We start from the raw sequence: 9,600 nt of genomic DNA, 5'->3' as shown, positions 1-9,600 counted from the left end.
GAATTTATACAACTCAACACCAGAAAACCCCCCAATAATCCAATTAAAAAATGGGCAGAGGACCTGAATAGACATTTTTCTTTCTTCTTTTTTTAAAAATATGGAATGCTTCAGGGCTTCTGGGTGGTTCAGTCGGTGAAGCCTCCAACTCTTGATTTTGACTCAGGTCATGATCTCAGGGTCATGAGATCAAGCCCCACGTCTGACTCTCCACTGGGTGTGGAGCCTGCTTAAGATTCTCTCTCTCCCTCTGCACCTCCCCCGCCCCCCACTCTCTCTTTCTCTCAAATAAATAAATAAATAAATAAGGAACGCTTCACAAATTTGCATGTCATCCTTGCACAAGGGCCATGCTAATCTTCTTTGTACTGAACAGACGTTTTCCCAAAGAAGACATCCAGATGGTCAACAGACACATGGAAAGATGCTCCATATCATTCATCATCAGGGAAATGCAAATCAAAACCACAGTGAGAGATCACCTCACACCAGTAAGAATGGCTAAAATCAAAAACACAAGAAACAACAAGTGTTGGCGAGGTTGTGGAGAAAGGGGAACGAAGCCTCGTACACTGTTGGTGGGAATGCAAGCTGGTGCAGCCCCTGTGGAAGACAGTATGGAGGTTCCTCAAAAAGTTAAAAATAGAACTACCCTACGATCCAATAATCACTCCTGGGTACTTACCCAAAGAAAACAAACACATTAGTTTGAAAAGATGTATGCACCCCTATGTTTATTGCAGCATTATTTACAATAGCGAAAAATAAAATAAAAACAAAAATAAGAAGAGTGTTTTTCATGGCACCAAACTGGGAACTTCTGGAAGTTTTACCATAAACCCAGCGCTGAGCATGTCTACAAAATTACTTACTGACACTCAGGTTTTTTCTGTTGTACCACTCCTTTGTCCCCTAAGCAGAAGAAAAAAATAGTAAAATAAAAAGAACAGCTGTTGAAAGTATCACTGAAAACCACCCCCAAACCAAAAAAGCCTAATGCTTGCTGCCTTATATATGCTGTTTTCTATCCACTCCCCACCCTTCATCTTCTCTCTACCCAAATGGGTAGGCAATATCATCTATTCTACAGAGGAAGGAAACTCACTCAGCCCTTCAAGTGGAAGCAGACTTTATACCATGGTCACAATGGTCACCAATTACAGAAATTCAGGTTTGGTCTGTGTTTCAAATCAATTATAAAAGCGAGTGTGGCCAGGCCAGAGCCTTACAAGTCCTGCCCCCGCTGCAGGTGAGAGCAGGCCTGAGGGCCCTCATTCATTTGTCCGGCAAGTCTGTCCTGAGTACCCTCCATGTGCATATTCCTGGTAAAGACTTAGGCAAAAAAGAAGATAGCTCCTGCTTTGAAAAGCAAACAAAGATGCAGGCTGACCTCATGTATGGTGTATCATCTGTCTCCCACAATAATTAGAAAGGTAAAACCACAAAGACAAGGGCAGGAAGAGGGGAGGACCTCAGCGCCCAGAGGGGGTTTTCACAAGCCCTCTCAGGAGACCCTCCTCTTAGAGAAGTCTTTCCCACGTTTGCAAACCACTGACTCCCATTTTCATCAGGCATCAACCCATCTACCCCTAATTCGCTTTATTGTATTTGGGCGACAACTTTGATCGTCCCTTTTTTTTCTTTCAAATCATTTTTGGATATGTGACAGCTGAAAAAAAGCACGTTTATCAAGCAGCCTCATTTCATGCTAATGAGGATCTGTGGGTGTCAGAAAGAGCAATAGCTCAGCCAGAGTAGTTTTCCATCACCCCAGGCAGGGGGAACCGCTACACCCAGGACTCGGACTCAGTTCTCAAAGCTCTAAGCGTTCAGATGGAAGATAGGCTGCATTTCAGGGGCTCCCCAAACCGTTACTATCTCAAGCCAAGGGCAGTAAAGACAACATGTGCAACGTCATCACAAGTCACTCCAGGGGGCAAGAACCCACTAGTGGTTTGATTACTTACTAAACAGCGTGGAGCCCGTGAACCCGCCCCAGTCAGTTCCCCAGGGAGAACTATGGCTCGCTTGCCTGTGCTGTCCTCTGGCGCCCCCAAATGGGTATTTAGGGTTAATTGCATAGAGGAAGTTAAAACCACATTTACTGCTTTGGATGGACTAAAGACCTTGTGCCACCGTTTCTCTGCAAGTTGATCCGCTTTCTCTTTAAAGTGACAGCTCACAAAACCAGGATACTGAGAGCCAAGTTTCATACAGGGGAGTCTACTGTGGTTCTAGAGGATTAGTCCCCAAAAGAAATATCTAATTTTTAGATATTTCGATAATTTTTATGATATTTCAAAGCATACCAAAAAAGTATAGATAAGGATACAACACTCATGTATTGATGACTCTGCTGAACACCCAAAATATTACAACTTCATTTGTAGCCCCAATTCAATTTCCCTTTCTTCTTGGAGGTAAAATAAAACTCAGGATAGTAATTTGCAGATCCATGTGTGTATTCATACTTGTACAACTTGTATAGGTATCCAGAAACACACATAGTATTGATTTGTGTGTTTTGAATTTTTTTTTTTTTAATTTTTAATTTTTTTTTTTTTTAAGATTTTATTTATTTGACAGAGACACAGCGAGAATGGGAACACAAGCAGGGGGAGTGGGAGAGGGAGAGAAGCAGGCTTCCTGCCAAGCAGTGAGCCGGACGCGGGGCTCGATCCCAGGACTCCGGAATCATGACCTGAGCTGAAGGCAGACGCTTAACGACTGAGCCACCCAGGCGCCCCTGTGTGTTTTGAATTTTTCAAAAAATTGGTGTCATATCATATCATTCTGAAGATCTTGCTGTTATTGATCAATGTGTTTAAAGAATTATTCACGTCAATACATACAAATGTCTCAGCATATGTCTATGCGTATATATGTTAATACATAGTTGATCCATTTTTTACTACTGAAAAATTCCTTGTGTAACGCTGCCCATTTTATTTATCTATTATCCTTATAATAAAGTCATGTCAATAGTTCATCTTTTCCTGATTAACACATTTGAATTCTTTTTACATTCTGAACACTAATCCTTCGTTCGGTGATATGATTAGCAAATTACTTCTTTCAGTCTGTGGCTTATCTTTTCTCTTCATGAATGGTGTCTTTCCAAATACAAGATTTTTACATTTCAAAGCCAAGTGTATCAATCTGTTTGTTTATGGTTTATCCAGTTTGACTCTTTTGAAATCCTTCTCTCTCCCGAGGTTAGAAGGTAGTTTTCTATATTTTTAAATTATTTTATTTTATTTTATTTATTTTTTATTTTTTAAGATTTTTTATTTATTTGATAGAGAGAGACACAGTGAGAGAGGGAACACAAGCAGGGGTGAGTGGGAGAGGGAGAAGCAGGCCTCCCACAGAGCAGGGAGCCTGATGTGGGGCTCGATCCCAGGACCCTGGGATCATGACCTGAGCCGAAGGCAGACGCTCAACGACTGAGCCACCCAGGTGCCCCTATTTTTAAATAATTTTTTAAAGACTTGGTTTTTACATTTAGATGCTTCATTCCCTTTGGTTTTATTTATGTAATTGGTACAAGGTGGATGTCTCTTTGTCCGTATGTGTGAATTTCTGGCAGGGTGCACAGTAGAGTAGCCTTGGGGCTTTTTAAAAAACCAATTTCTGGGCCTCGTCCCAAAATTGATGAAGTCTTAATCTCTGGGAGTGGGATTGAGGCATCTGGCTCCTATTCAAACTATAAATTCAGCCTCAGCTTGAAGAGAGTCACCATACAACTGACTTCTCCCTAAATTCTGGAGTCAGCCACTCCCCAAAGCCCAGGGTTTCAACACACACACAGAAACACCAAATTAGGGCGCCTGGGTGGCTCAGTTGGTTAAGCGACTGCCTTCGGCTCAGGTCATGATCCTGGAGTCCCTGGATCGAGTCCCGCATCGGGCTCCCTGCTCGGCAGGGAGTCTGCTTCTCCCTCTGACCCTCCCCCCTCTCATGTACTCGCTCTCTCATTCTCTCTCTCTCAAATAAAAATAAATAAAATCTTTAAAAATAAAAAAAAATAAAAAAAATAAAAAAAGAAACACCAAATTAGGGGAGGCTGGATATTGACCAATGAGTTAATCTTCAAATGCCAGTCAACAACCAAGAATTTGTCAAGTTTACAAAAATGTATGCATTCCTAACTATGGGCCAAGGAGTGGGCAACATGTTCTGAGGGTTTCAGAAGTAGAAGGCACGTTCTGCTCTTTGGAGATATTGAAACTCTAATGTAAATGAGACAAGGTTTACACAACTCAGTTTTAATTTATCAGTAGAGGGGAGCCTGGGTGGCTCAGTCGGTTAAGCGTCCGACTCTTGATCGAAGTTCAGGGCTTGATCTCAAGGTTGTGAATGCAAGCCCCATGCTGGGCTCCACGCTGGGCATGGAGCCTAGTTAAAAAAAATTATCAGTAGAGGTTTTTAAGTGATATGATTTTTAGAAAGGGATTCACAGGATCTAGCTGCTTGGACTAATCAATCTTGGAATTTCTTTCTTTCTTTCTTTCTTTCTTTTTTTAAAAGATTTTATTTATTTATTTGACAGAGAGAGACACAGCAAGAGAGGGAACACAAGCAGGGGGAGTGGGAGAGGGAGAAGCAGGCTTCACACCGAGCAGGGAGCCCGATGCGGGGCTTGATCCCAGGACCCTGGGATCATGACCTGAGCTGAAGGCAGACGCTTAACGACTGAGCCACCCAGGCGCCCCTCGATCTTGGAATTTCTTTTCCACTCTGCATCTTTAGAGATTTATGAGATAAGGAAGGCTTTGTGGCTGAAAACAAAACAAAACCTTCTCCCTGGTGATGGTAGGTAGCCTCCAAGATCATCCCCGGTGACCCTTGTCCCCTGATATTCACGCCCGTGTACAGTCTGCTCCGCACTGAATAGGGCTGACCTGTGTATCCAGCTGGATGTTGTGGACAAGATGGTATGTGACTTCTGAATTTAGGTCAGAAAGGGCTTCAAGGCTTCTACCTGATCTCTCATGAACTGCTTGCCCTGTGGGAAGCCAGCTGCCATGTTGTAAGGATACTCAAGCAGCCCTGTGGGAAGGACCCTGCCCTGTGGTGAGCAGTGAGACTTCCTGCCAACAGTCAGCACTAACTTGCCAACCTTGTGGACAGGCCACCCGGGGAGCAGATCCCTAACCCTAACCAGACTTCAGATGAACTGCACCCATGGCTGACATCTGACCACAGCCCCATGAGAGACTTGGGGCCAGATCTACCCAGCTAAGCTGCTCACCAATTCCTGATGTACAGAAATTACATAAGAAAATAAATTTTTTTTAAAGATTTTATTTATTTGAGAGAGAAAGGGAGAGTGAGAGAGCAGGGGGAGGAGCAGAGGGAGAGGGACAAGCAGACTCTGCACTGAGCGTGGAGCCCGACATGGGGCTCGATCCCACGACCCATGAGATCATGACCTGAGCTGAAATCAGGAGTCGGACGCTTAACTGACTGAGCCACCCAGGCACCCTGTTTGTTATTTTTTTAAGTCACTAAGCTCTGGTGTAATTTGTTGTGTGGTGAGAGACAACTAATACAATGGCTTTCATATAGATGCATCACTAACCTAATAACAAGAAAGCAATTCTAGGGGCACCTGGGTGGCTCAGTCGTTGAGCGTCTGCCTTCGGTTCAGGTCATGATCTCAGGGTCTTGGGATCGAGCCCCACATCGGTCTCCCTGCTCTGCGGGAAGCCTGCTTCTCCCTCTCCCACTCCCCCTGCTTGTGTTCCCTCTCTTGCTGTGTCTCTCTCTGTCAAATAAACAAATAAAATCTTTAAAAAAAAAAAAAAGAAAGCAATTCTAATTACTTAAAAGCGTTTAAATATTTTTATTATTCCTACAAACACTGAAATGGACAGAGAGTAAAATGAAAGTCTTAGAGAAAATGAATTATTTAAGTATTATGGGGATTAAGTTACAGAGATAAAGAGATGTCCCAGATTTCAATGCATTATGTCCAGTACTTTCGCTATCGGATAGGTTACAACTATTTCAAAAACAGTCTGGCAAGTCACAGATGGCTTTATAGTGTTAGGGTTGAGGTGCAAACAGAGCATATGTGTGAATTAGAAAGAAGCCTTACAACATTTTAAAGCACTGAAAATACACCCACTAGTGTATTCTATGCACTCCCCTCATTTCCAGTCTGTGTTTCCCACTTTATTTTTTTTTTAAAGATTTTATTTATTTATTTGGCAGAGAGAGAGAGAGAGAGAGCACAAGCAGGGGAAAAGGCAGGCAGAGGGAGAGGGAGAAGCAGGCTCCCCACTGAGCAGGGAGCAGGGTGAAGTGCTAGATCCCAGGAGTCTGGGATCATGACCTGAGCCGAAGGCAGATGTTTAAGCAAATGAGCCACCCAGGCATTCCTGTTTTCCATTTAATAAACGGTCAAGATTGATTCCTGGAGAAAGGGGGTCAACATATGGGCAAATTCCTGTTTGATAGGCCTCCTCAGCCCCAAATACAGGAAGGGGAGGTTTAAAATAATAAAAGAGAAAACAAAATAACAACAAAAAACCCTCCAAAGATGGTTTCCTACAGCTGCTGTAACAAATTACTGAAAACCTCGTGGCTTAGAGCAACATAAATTTATGATCTTGCAGTTCTGGAAAGTCAGAAGTCCAAAATCGGTCTTACTGAGCTAAAAACCAAGGTGTCATCAGGCCTGCACCCATTGTGAAGACTCGAGGGGAGACCGTTTCCTTGCAAGCTCTAGAGGCTGCCTGCCTGCCTTGGCTCACGGCCCCTCCCTCTGTCTTCAAGGCCAGCAGAGCATGACCATCAGATTTCGGTCTCTGCTGTTTCCAGGCTCACATCTCCTTCTCAGACTCTCTTGTGTCTCTCTTTCCCTTATAAAGACCCCTGTGATCACATCGGCCCACCCAAAGAATCCAAGAAAATCTCCCCATCTCAAAATCCTGAACCCATCCTATCTGCAAACTCCCTTTTGCTATGTCAGGTCACTAGAAACATGGACATCCATCTCTAGGGGCCCTTATTAGGCTGACCCCACGTGGCCTCGGAACCACGATGAGAAACAGAATTGAAATGCACTGTGGTAAGTGGGATGCAGAGCTCCAGGCCCAGAGGGTCCATAGAAGCCCCCATTTTCATTCCTGGGTGGTCACAGGGACTAAGGGTCTCAAATTAGGCAGAGGTGGAACCCTGCTTGAAGTTGTGGGCTGGGCCAGGCCAGGCCAGGAGCTGAACTTCATTGCTGCTGAACACTATCTGGGCTGAGGCGTATAACAAGCTGCAAGTCCAGAGAAGTGGGAGGACCAGGGTTCATTCTCCTGGCTCAGTGCCTGGATCTGCATCATCCTTAGTCACTCAGGGGAGGCAGCGGTGCCCAACGGTCATAAGGACAGCCTGTTCTGGACTGGAGCTCTTGAGGTTGGGAGCGAGGCAAATGCAAAACCATAAGACTGGGAGAGGTGAGCACAGAGTGAGAGAGAGACGAGAAGAAACAAACATACAATAAACTCTGAACCAAGTCCCTAAACATAAACATAATAAAACCTTGACAAAATGCAATACTAAGACCATCAACAAAATCAGTAATTAGAATATGAGTTTATTTCCGGTGAAATTAATCTAACAAAGTAATCAGAAAAAGAGTTTATATTAAGTATATTTAATTTGCCCAAAGAGATAGATGAAGTCGTTCCAGGTGGTTCCGGGTGGTGGTAGGTTGCTGAGGTGCTGCTTGTGTTTGGGAGAAGACCAATTTGTCTTCTGCAGAGAATGGGAGAGAGCTAAAACATAGTTTATCCACAGCTTATTGGCTTTTCAGTAATAAAGAGTCTTTTAGATCAACAATTCTAATGTCATTTAGGTCATTCCAAAGACTTTTAAAATGCTCTAATCCACTGCACCCCCAAGTAATGTTCAGCTAAGCGAGCATATAGTTTGTAGAGAGGGAGAGAGAAATGGCCTCATTTGGAGACATAAAGTACTTTTGCATGAGTAACCCCCTTTTTGGTCAGTGGGGTTTTTAATAAGCATCTACTATGTACAAATGTTAGGCCATCTTACATGAGATTTAAGAGTAGAGTGCTTTTATTCATTGCCTCTAGGGTTAAACTGCAGGTTGGTGGTAACAGATTGTGGTGGCTCTGGAATCAGAAGGATGTGAGTTCACATCCATGCTGCTCCCCGGGTGCCTTTTCTGGATCCAGAGCAAGCTGGCTTTTGTCTTTGGGACTCAGTGCCCACATTTGTAAAATGGGGAGAATAGTAACTACCAGATAGAGTGCTTATAAGCCCTATTAGAACATCAACATTCAATGAGTAATGCCTTAACATATCCAATGGGTGTTAAGTGACATAAAACAAACATAAATGATCTGCAAAAGAATTTACAATGCCAATAAATGAAAAGGTGCAAAGAAAGTGGATGATGTGGCAAAATAGTAAAACCAGTCAGACAGCCTTCAATGTCAAATAGTGATATGTAATGTTGAACCAAATTACAACTACCCTAAGAACAAAGAGGGAGAAGTTCTAGTCTTCGGTTTTTAGATGACATTTCATCTACTTATAATTATATGTGTAATAGAACATTTGATCATCACAATGGAGTGTTTTAGCTCTCTCCCATTCTCTGCAGAATGCTCCCCCTTTGAACATTTACTGCTAATCTTAAATGGCCATCGATGGGAAACATCATTCTAACTGGTTCTGCCCGAAGGACTTAACCAGGATGTCACCAAAATAGAAGGTAGAATCAAGGACTGGGGAAAAGAGTTTAATTTCACTGTAAACAAAAGAAATAGATATAAAGATGAGCTGCTATTTGTATCTATTCAATTAACAAGGATTCTGAAACATAACAATAGCTAACATAGGCAAGGGCGTGGCAAAACAGACACTCGTAGATTTCCAGTCAGTAACAACCAAACAAACCTCATTGTCCTCAAATTCATCAAAGGGAATATTTAACTAAAACGTGCTGCCCACAAGAAGGGATTTTATAGCCCATACAAGTGAGACTCATGCATGATAAGACACACATGCATAAAAGGAACAAAAGAACACAAGGCTGCTAGGACACCCTGATTACAGCTGTGTTTAAGAGAAATACACAGAGTAATAGGAAGAAATATAGCCACAGTGCCATCAGGTGGTGAGAGTCTGGTGATCACCCTCTAGTTCTATATTTCTCAAAGTTTCTATAATGAGGATATGTTGTTTTGACATTTTCTTTTACATTCTATTTTATTTTGAAGTTTATTTATTTACTTATTTTGAGTAATCTCTACACCCCACGTGGGGCTCGAAATCACGACCCCAAGATCAGGAGTTGCACACTCCTCTGACTGGAGCCAGCCAGCAGCCACTGTTTCATTTTGAAAACTGGATGTTTATTATGTAAACATCTAGATGGGAAACATGAAACAGCTCTCACGGTGATGAAAGCCTAAATTGCAGGGACCATCGAACTCCCCACAACATTCTCCTGAAGGATTCTAGAACATCCCTAAGAGCCTCAGAGCGTACCCTAGTGAAAAAGGCTTTGCCAGTAATCTATGCTTACCTTTGGAGAAAACTGTGGGAACCCACCAGAGCTTATTAGAATAG

General features: G+C 42.9%; 1 pseudogene; it reads right to left on the bottom strand.

Annotated features, from left to right (window-relative positions):
• Positions 1-300: 300 nt before the first annotated feature.
• On the bottom strand, positions 301-395 carry LOC118554592 (U6 spliceosomal RNA; annotated as a pseudogene).
• Between the last annotated feature and the right edge of the window lie 9,205 nt (positions 396-9,600).

Source organism: Halichoerus grypus, chromosome 11, assembly GCF_964656455.1.
Source record: "Halichoerus grypus chromosome 11, mHalGry1.hap1.1, whole genome shotgun sequence".
Lineage (NCBI taxonomy): Eukaryota > Metazoa > Chordata > Mammalia > Carnivora > Phocidae > Halichoerus > Halichoerus grypus.
Note: the sequence above shows the minus strand (reverse complement) of the source record. Positions and strands in the feature narration are given on the sequence as shown.